The sequence below is a fragment of the Malania oleifera genome, chromosome 1 (assembly GCF_029873635.1).
Source record: "Malania oleifera isolate guangnan ecotype guangnan chromosome 1, ASM2987363v1, whole genome shotgun sequence".
Classification (NCBI taxonomy): Eukaryota; Viridiplantae; Streptophyta; class Magnoliopsida; order Santalales; family Ximeniaceae; genus Malania; species Malania oleifera.
This window is the reverse complement of record NC_080417.1, coordinates 66,176,689-66,187,196: the sequence shown is the minus strand read 5'-3', so window position 1 is coordinate 66,187,196 and position 10,508 is coordinate 66,176,689. Positions and strand designations below refer to the sequence as shown.

Below are 10,508 nucleotides of genomic sequence, written 5' to 3'. Positions count from 1 at the left end.
GCTTCGGGTGCAACTTGCGTTCCAAGACTCGATGATTCACGGGATTCTGTAATTCACACCAAGTATTGCATTTTGCTGCGTTCTTCATCGACAAGAGCTGAGATATCCGTTGCCGAGAGTCATTATGGTTCAAAAATAAACACATCCCATTGCACCGTAAACGAGGCAACAAGAGAATGTTCTTTCATTTCAATTCCTTGGCGCATGCCGCACCCGGGTTATTGTGAAACTCATCGAAATGAGCATGCAAACAAACATGATTTCCCATTCAATAAAAAATGGGGAACACCTGCGTTGCAATGTTCAAATCGACAAGGGTGAGGTGAGCATGAAGCAATCACCACTATGTAAATAACATGTTCGCGGGTCATTCTTTTGCAAGTTTTGACAATGATCCTTCCGCAGGTTCACCTACGAAAACCTTGTTACGACTTCTCCTTCCTCTAAATGATAAGGTTCAGTGGACTTCTTGAGACGTCGCTGGCAGCGAACTGCCCACGTCATCGTAATTCGAACACTTCACCGGACCATTCAATCGGCAAGAGCGACGGGCGGTGTGTACAAAGGGCAGGGACGTAGTCAACGTGAGCTGATGACTCGCGCTTACTAGGAATTCCTCGTTGAAGACGAACAATTGCAATGATCTATCCCAATCACGATGAAATTTCAAAGATTACCCGGGCCTGTCGGCCAAGGCTATAGACTCGTTGAATACATCAATGTAGCATGCGGACGGCCCTAAACATCTAAGGGCATCACAGACCTGTTATTGCCTCAAACTTCCGTGGCCTAATTGGCCATAGTCCCTCTAAGAAGCTGGCCGTGAAGGGTCACCTCCACATAGCTAGTTAGCAGGCTGAGGTCTCGTTCGTTAACGGAATTAACCAAACAAATCACTCCACCAACTAAGAATGGCCATGCACCACCACCCATAGAATCAAGAAAAAGCTCTCAATTAGAGCTCTCAGTAGTCATCATCAAGTTAGAGAGAGAAGCTCTCACCTCTCTCTAGGGAGAGGCGCTTGACCGTGGAAGGAGTTCTTGATCTTTGCGTGGTTGATTTGGATTTGCTGTTGGTTGGTTCAACCTCCAGAGATGATCTCCTAGTTGATTTCGAGTCTTTCGGGTTTCTGCTTATTGGAAATTTGGAGTTCGAAATTAATTTGGCTGTTTATGGTTTGATTCATTCGAGCGCTTGGCTCTGTTGTGGTGCTCTATTGAATCGCTGGGTTGACGAATATTGGATTTGCTCTAGGTTTACTTCTCTCTGGTCAAAGTAGATCTGAAGTTTTTGATCGATTAGCGAAAGTCAGGATCATTAATCCAAGCTTGAGGTTGGATTTGTTTTTCGCATGGATTTCTCCTTGGAGACTCTTTTCGGGGTTCCATTGGTTCAGTGATGGGATCATTCAATATTATGTGTTGGAATTTCCTATTCCCCGTTTCAGTGTTATTCTGATTTGCTCATGAATCTCCTTATCTGAGACGATACGTTGTTTGAGTTCGGTTCTGTCTGGGTGTCCAAGCTTGATCCTTGCGCTTAAGTGTTCAGAAGTTAACTGGCCTCCTAGTTTGATCCAAACATTGAGCTACTGTTCAAGTGTTTGCGAGATTTTGAATTTCAAATATTGGCTCGTGGCTCGGTGCGCTCAGTTGTACACAGTGATGTGTGTCAGTGGAAGTAAAGGGTGTGACAGTGTGGAGTAATTCGTTCACGTGCTTACGTGCTAGCCACTCTTTCCTAGTTTCACTACAGGCGTTCACTGGTACTCATTAAGGTGGCTGCATGTTCTTACATTGGGTGCGTCTCACGTGATAAAGTGGTGGCCACGTAACTGTCATGTTTGCTAGTGTGGAGCCGTCACTCTAGTTCCTCCATCCACATTGCCTCGTGCATGCTTGCATGGTCACATACATGCTTGATGGCTTCCACGTTGAATGCAGTATTGAAGGAAAAAGTGCAAAAGTCTGACAATGAGTTGAATATGTCTAAGGAGAAGATCGAGAACGCCCTGCAATTCATCCAATTCAGGGGTGGGAATAGGGAAGTGTGGAAGCTTAGGCCAGAACAGGAAATATTCGCCGAGCAGGACAGAATTTTGAAAAGCTTGGAGTTGAAATTCCAGAAAGCAAAAGTCAACTATTCTCCTGAGGGGCTCTTGGATCTTGTTCAGGATTCATTGGGTCTGTCAGCATGCAATCAAGAGGATGGTCTGGTGACCCCGATGGTCCCGATGGTCTTGAATGAGAGAATAATAGATGCTCTTGGGCTTTCGGAAGATGATGGGTCCCCAAAGTCAAATAGGGTTCCCGAGAGCTCTAGTGGTGTAAAGAAGGGTTGGGGAAATGAAGGTTCTGATGGTTCTGATTTAGGGGTGGAGGAAGCTCGTGTCCTAGAAGGTGGGTCAGATGGTGATAAAGTTGCCAGACAAGAAGTTAGGACTATCACCAGGAACAACAGGCAGGTTCCCTGGTCTGCTTTGTTTGCCAATAATAGGAACCCTGAGTCATGTACTCCAATCCCCGCTTTCCCTACTGATGGCCAGGGGGTGAAACTGAATCTTGCCGACTTGTCTAGGCCGGAGGACTCTTATAAAAATTGCCTGGTGGGCTATTTTGTGGGGAGATTTCCTGGCAAGATTGCATTGAATACAATTGTGAATTCGTGGAAGGCTAATGCTACTTACATTCGACATGTGGATGATTGGGTGGTTTTTAAATTCCAAAATGAGGAGGATCTTGATAGAGTTCTACAAAAGGCTCCCTACTCGTTTCAAGGGAGGTCCTTGTATCTGAAGAGAATGCCAAAAAACTTCCAGTTTGGCCATGAACACAGATCTATTCTACCAGTCTGGATACAATTGAGAAACCTACCCCTTGAGATGTGGAACCCAACGGCCCTTGGAAAAATCTGTTCAGAAGTGGGGAATCCTGTTTGTGCAGACAAACTTACAATGCTGAAAGCTAGAATCTCCTTTGCTCGGGTGCTGGTTGAAATCAATGTTGCAAAGGAAATTAAGCACTCTGTTAAAATCTCTCTGCCAGATGATGTGGAATTAAATCAAGCTATTGTTTATGAAAATCTCCCCAGGTACTGTTCTTATTGTAACTTTGTGGGGCATACTGTTAAAATGTGTGGCCGGAAAAAGGAGTGCAGGGATTCAAAACAAAAACAGTACGTTGTTAAACAAGCTAAGGGTAATAACAGTGGTGAAGGAGCCAAAGGAAAAGGGGTTGAACCGATCGTTGAAGAACAATGTGGAAGTTTGAGTGAAGGGCATGTTGACGTGCAGTTGGATGTTCACTCTTGGCAACAAGGGGTCTCAGGTAACTTGGTTGACCCTACTGCAAGCTTTCTAGATGTTGGGTCAGATGGTGACTATCCTATGGGTAACCCAGGGGTTCAACTGGATAAGGGAGATAACCTAAATGGGAGATTGGCCCACGATCTCTTTCCTGAATCATGTTGGGGTTGTGAACCACAATTGAAGCAGGTGGGACTTTTGGGAATTGGCCTCCATTCAGGAAATGAAACAACAGTGCCTTCAGAGTCTATTCTAGGGGCCGAAATGAGCAGTGCGGTCCAGAAGATTGATGATGGCCACAATCCCAGTTATGAGGGGACTGGAAATGGGAATGAAACTCAGGAGGGCCGAGAAGTGATCTGTGCTCTGCAGGCTAAGGGAAATCAGTTGAGTAATACTAGTGCAAAAGGAAAAGGCCAAAATAACAAGGGTGGAGGGGATGGATTTACGGAGATAAAAAGTAAGAAAGGTACAAAGAAAGGACAGGGGCAAGTTCAACAAGCAAAGAGGGGGGGGAACCATGTTCCCCATCCAAATCAATGAAGGTAGCAGCGTGGAACATCAGGGGCTTAAACAGGCCCCTGAAGCAGAATGGGATTAGCAATCTCATTAAAAAAAACAATTTGGATATGGTGGGAGTGATGGAAACAAAACTCTCTACTGAAAAGCTGGAATTGATGATGAACAGGAAATTTAGAAACTGGATGCAGGTTAATAATTACGAAGTGTGCAAAGGAGGAAGGATTGTGGTGATGTGGAACCCCCAGTTGGTTAAGGTGATTACTTGTCAACTAAACCCGCAGGCAATTCATTGTTGGGTTAAATGTCAGAATACGTCTAATGAATTCATAGTGAGCTTCATTTATGGGTTCAACTCTTTGGTGAAAAGGAGAGAGCTGTGGAGGGATCTAGTTCAGATGGGTAATGTTTCTTCAGTGCCGTGGATGCTGATGGGAGACTTTAACTGTGTAATGTGCTCTGAGGAAAAAAGTAATGGTATCCCCCCCTCGGAGTATGAATTAAAAGATATAAGAGACTGTTTTAATGAAGTTGGTTTAAGTGACTTGAAATCCAAAGGAAACTGGCTTACCTGGACTAATGGCAAAGTTTGGTGTAAACTTGATCGAGTTGTGGTAAATCATGTTTGGCTTGACAGTTCCTGGAATGCTCTGGTTGACTTCATTTCCCCTGGGGTTTATTCAGATCATTCAATTTGCATGGTTTTCCTTTTTGAAGGGAAGGACTTGGGGAAATTACCCTTTAAATACTTTAATATGTGGAGTAACCATGATAACTTCCAGAACACAGTTGATATGGCTTGGAAAAAGGAAGTTGATGGCCACTCCCAGTACATACTGGTAAAGAAATTACTTGCTCTCAAACCTGCCCTAAAAGCTCTCAACAAACAGCATTTCTCCCATATTTCTTCAAGAGCTGAAAGAGCTAGTGAAGACCTGATAGAGATCCATGAAAGGTTGGAAAAGGATCCAACTAATCTGGGGTTACAGAGGGATCTGGGTGACAAGAAGAAGCAAGCAGCTATGCTGGCAGAAGCTAATAGACAGTTCCTTGCTCAGGTGGCTAAGTGCAATTATCTGAAAAACTGCGATAGGGGTTCAGCTTTTTTTCATGCTATTCTGAAAAGAAGAAGTGCTCGAAATCATATCGCAGCTATCACCAAACAGAATGGTGGGATGACTGAATCCTATGAAGAAGTTGCAAATGAATTTGTTGAGTATTACAAGCAGCTTCTGGGTGAAAGGCATAGATGCAACAGAATTGATGAGCAGGTCGTCTTGAGTGGGCCTGTGTTAAAAGACTGTTTTGGCTCTCAAATGGTTGCACCTGTTACTGAAGAGGAAGTGAAGAATGCACTATTTAGTATTGATGAAAGAAAGTCTCCAGGTCCGGATGGGTTTACTTCTAATTTTTTCAAGAAGGCTTGGGGCATTGTGGGAAGTGCAGTGGTTGATGCAGTAAAGGAGTTTTTTAGATCGGGGAAATTACTTAAGCAACTCAACCACACTATCATTGCCCTAATACCAAAATCTAGTCATGCTAACAGTGTGAATGATTTCAGACCTATATCCTGCTGCAATGTGATTTATAAAACCATTTCCAAGATAATCTCTGAAAGAATTAAGCCCTGTTTGGAAGATCTTATCAACCCAGCCCAGGCTGCTTTTGTTAAAAACAGAAGTATGGTGGAAAATATTTACTTGGTTCAAGAGCTGGTTAGAGGTTATGCAAGGAAACGGGTCTCTCCTAGATGCTTTATGAAAATTGACCTAAGGAAAGCTTATGACACTCTTGATTGGTCTTTCCTTGAGGACATGCTCACTCACCTTAACTTCCCATCATTGATGGTTGGTTGGATAATGGAATGTGTGTCCTCCACTTCTTTTTCCATCTCTGTCAATGGTAGACTTTTCGGGTTCTTTAAAGGGAGGAAAGGGCTAAGACAAGGTGACCCATTATCACCTCTGCTCTTTGTTTTAGGTATGGAATACTTGTCAAGGAAATTGAAGACTCTCGAAGGGAAATTCCATTTCAGGTTCCACCCTAAATGTGATGATTTGAAAATCTCCCATCTTATCTTTGCAGATGACCTTATGCTTTTTGCCAGAGGTGACTCTTCTTCAGTTAAGCTTCTAATGGATTGCTTGGCTGAATTTTATAATTGCTCTGGGCTTTCAGCAAATAACCAGAAATCTAGTTTGTTTAAAGCTGGAATCAAACAGCAGGTGTTAGAGGAGATAATGAGCTTGACAGGATTCAATCTAGGTGATTTTCCCTTTCGTTACCTGGGTATCCCCTTGCTTGCTTCCAAATTAAACTCGGCTCACTACAGTCCAGTGGTGAATAAAATTGCAAACTTGCTGAAGGAATGGCCTGGGAAAACTCTGTCTTATGCTGGGAAATTGGAGATTTTAAATTCCATTGTACAAGGAATTGAATGCTTCTGGCTGTCTATTTTCCCAATCCCCTTGAATGTCCAAAGCCAAATTGTGAAGATTTGCAGGGTGTTTTTATGGGGTGGTAGAAAGAAACCACTTGTGGCTTGGCATGATCTCTGCGTGCCTAAAACAGAAGGGGGTCTTGGGATAGTTGATTTAAGCGCAAGGAATAAAGCTTTGTTGACAAAGGCTCTTTGGAATGTCCACTCGAAAAAGGACTCTCTATGGTCAAAATGGGTGCACCAAGTGTATTTGAGTAATCTTTCTATCTGGGAAGTGGCTGCAAAGAAGGAGGACTCCAACTTGTTTAAAAAACTGTTGGAGATTAGAAACCAAATGGTTGAGAAATGTGGCAGCCTTGATAATGCTCTGGATTTAATGGAAAAATGGGACCTCAACTCGCATCATTATTATGAATTTTGGAGGGGTAAGAAGACCAAAGTGCCGTGGGCAAAGGAGGTATGGTATAGGGGAATTCTCCCCAAGCATTCCTTCTGCTTGTGGCTGGCAGTGCTGGATAAACTACCGACATGTGACAGAATTGTGGTGGAAGGTTTGAATCATACTTGCAGTTTTTGTGGGACTGAACCTGAGTCCCTAAACCATCTATTCTTTAAATGTGACTACACTGCAGGGATATGGAAGGCTATCAAAACATGGCTTGGATTTAAAAGAGAGATGACAACAATAAAATCTGCTTTGAAATGGATTCACAAAGAGAGCAAGGGTACTGGGGTTCGTTCATCGGGTAGAAGAATTGGCCTGGCAACTACAATTTATTTCATTTGGCAGTGGAGAAACAGAAACAGGTTTGAAGGGGGCACTATCCCAGCCCCGGATTTGATTCATTTGATCCAAAAGAATGTATTCTCGGCTGTATTTGAAAAATTTGACTTGTTTACTCATCAAATGTAATTCATGGCACCTTTGCTTTAATTACTCTTGTAGTAATCAGTTCATGATTTTGTAGGAATGGCCATTGTTGGCCCCTGGGTATGCCCAGGTTTGGATGCATGCTTTAATTGCTCGTTCGACAGGGTCTGTTTGTATCTTGCTTTTGGTTGTCCTCGGAATGCCTAGAGAATATGTAAATATGCATATTGATCAATACACCTTTACCATTTGATAAAAAAAAAAATAAAATAGCTCTCGGTCAGTCAATCCATACTATGTCTGGACCTGGTAAGTTTCCCCATGTTTAGTCAAATTAAGCCGCAGGCTCCACTCCTGGTGGTTCCCTTCCGTCAATTCCTTTAAGTTTCAGCCTTGCAACCATACTCCCCCCGAAACCCAAAAACTTTGATTTCTCATAAGGTGCCAGCGGAGTCCTATAAGCAACATCCCCTGATCCCCGGTCGGCATCATTTATGGTTGAGACTAGGATAGTATCTGATCGTCTTTGAGCCCCCAACTTTTGTTCTTGATTAATGAAAACATCCTTGGCAAATGCTTTCGCAGTTGTTCGTCTTTCATAAAACCAAGAATTTCACCTCTAACTATGAAATACGAATGCCCCTGACTGTCCCTGTTAATCATTACTCCGATCCCGAAGGCCAACAAAATAGGACCGAAATCCTATGATGTTATCCCATGCTAATGTATCCAGAGCGTAGGCTTGCTTTGAGCACTCTAATTTCTTCAAAGTAACAGCATCATAGGTACGACCCGGCCAATTAAGGCCAGGAGCGCATCGCCGATAGAAGGGATGGGATGACCGGTGCACACAAAAAGGTGGACCGGTCAACCCAACCCAAGGTCCAACTACGAGCTTTTTAACTGCAACAACTTAAATATACACTATTGGAGTTGGAATTTCTGCGGCTGCTGGCACCAGACTTGCTCTCCAGTGGATCCTCGTTAAGGGATTTAGATTGTACTCATTCCAATTACCAGACTCATAGAGCCCAGTATTGTTATTTATTGTCACTACCTCCCCGTGTCAAAATTGGGTAATTTGCGCGCCTGCTGCCTTCCTTGGATGTGGTAGCTACTTCTCAGGCTCGCTCTCTGGAATCGAACCCTAATTCTCCGTTACCCGTCACCACCATGGTAGGCAACTATCCTACCATCGAAAGTTGACACGGCAGATATTTGAATGATGCGTCGCTGGCACCAAGGTCGTGCGATCCGTCGAGTTATCATGAATCATCAGAGCAACGGGCAAAGCCCACATCAACCTTTTATCTAATAAATGCATCCCTTCCAGAAGTCGGGGTTTGTTGCACGTATTAGCTCTAAAATTACTATGGTTATCCGAGTAGCAAATACCATCAAACAAACTATAACTGATTTAATGAGCCATTCGTAGTTTCACAGTCTGAATTAGTTCATACTTACACATGCAGGGCTTAATCTTTGAGACAAGCATATGACTACTGGCAGGATCAACTTGGTAGCATTCCTTATCAACACCGACACCGTATGAGCCTAAAAGGCAATCAAAGCAAGTGTCGTCGTCGTGTATTGCATCAAGTGATAAACAATTGGTTAGGGGCTCATTGGAGTGTAAACCCCATCCCCACACAAGGTTCTGTATCCGAGAGCACGAGCAATTGAACCTGAACAAACCATGAGCATAAGACACACAAGTGAAGCATATGCATGGATCATAGGGGTTGCTTCTAGGTTCACCATACACCCCAAAAAAAGGCATATGGCAAAAATAGAGACATCAATCGATAATTCCTTCAACTTAGGTAGGCAACACAAGAATCAATATTTTTCCCAAGGAAGCAATTCACTTGAAGCAACAATGAAAAGATATGCATGAGTACAGTTCTCAGCATAAGCAAAGAGCCAGCAAACCCACACAAACCAATGGCCACTCACACACCATCGCGTACACTTGACCACAAACCCAAAAAAATGCAATGTAATTCACTACGAAAAAAGCCTTGCGCAAATATACACACATTAAATAGGATTGTAGAAGCACCGCTAGGCGCGACAGCAACATAACTAACAATTCCTCAATGAACATGCTTGTCAATGATAAGCATTTGGTTAATCGCATGACCCAATGATGACAAATTCGAATGTCAACAATTCCCATGGCCACGAATGGTTGTCAACGATAAGCATTTGGTTAACCGCATGGCCCAACGATGACAAATCCGAATGTCAACAATTCTCAATACACATCCGCGCATGGCCACGGATGGTTGTCAACGATAAGCATTTGGTCAACCGCATAACCCAATGATGACAAATTCGAATGTCAATAATTCTCACTACACATCCGCGCATAACCACGAATGGTTGTCAACAATAAGCATTTAGTTAACCGCATGGCCCAACGATGACAAATCCGAATGTCAACAATTCCCGATACACATTCGCGCATGGCCACAGATGGTTGTCAACGATAAGCATTTGGTTAACCGCATGGCCCAACGATGACAAATTCGAATGTTAACAATTCTCAGTACACATCTGCCTGTGGCCACGAATTGTTGTCCATGATAAGCATTTGGTTAACCTCATGGCCCAATGATGACAAATTCGAATGTCAACAATTCCAACTACACATCTGCGCATGGCCACAAATGGTTGTCAACGATAAGCATTTGGTTAACCGCATAGCCCAACGATGAGAAATTCGAATGTCAACAATTTCCAATACACATCCGCGCATGTCCACGGATGGTTGTCAATGATAAGCATTTGGTTAACTGCATGGCCGAACGATGACAAATCCGAATGTCAACAATTTCTGATACACATCCGCGCATGGCCACGGATGGTTGTCAACGATAAGCATTTGGTTAACCGCATGGCCCAACGATGACAAATTCGAATGTCAACAATTCCCACGACACATCCGCGTATGGTTGTCATTGATAAGCATTTGGTTAATAGCATGGCTCAACGATGACAAATCCGAATGTCAACGATTCCCGATACACATCCGTGCATGGCCACGAATGGTTGTGAACGATAAACATTTGGTTAACCGCATGACCCAACAATGACAACATGAGTGTCAACGATGCCCAGAGCATGTCAACGAAGGGCCATGCGGCCAGCCACTGTTGAAAAGTGCTTGAGATCCCCCCCCCCCCCCGGCGCGCCTCATAAACAGCTTTATATGCCATTTTGGGTCTGGCACAAGGAAACATCAACTTGTCCGAGGAGTCATATTGGGGTTTTTTTAAGAAATTTTCAATATTTTTATGAGATGTTTTCCATAATAGGAAGGGCATAAAAAAGGCTACCTCCAAAAAAAATTTTGGAATTTTGCGGGTTC

General features: G+C 43.4%; 1 non-coding gene across 1 annotated transcript in view; it reads right to left on the bottom strand.

Annotated features, from left to right (window-relative positions):
• The window catches only part of LOC131147270 (5.8S ribosomal RNA), a 154-nt gene extending 33 nt beyond the window's left edge, over positions 1 to 121 (bottom strand). Inside the window, exon 1 of the ribosomal RNA XR_009134663.1 lies at positions 1 to 121. This exon is cut by the window's left edge and continues 33 nt beyond it. This is a non-coding gene — a ribosomal RNA (5.8S ribosomal RNA).
• Positions 122 to 10,508: the final 10,387 nt, after the last annotated feature.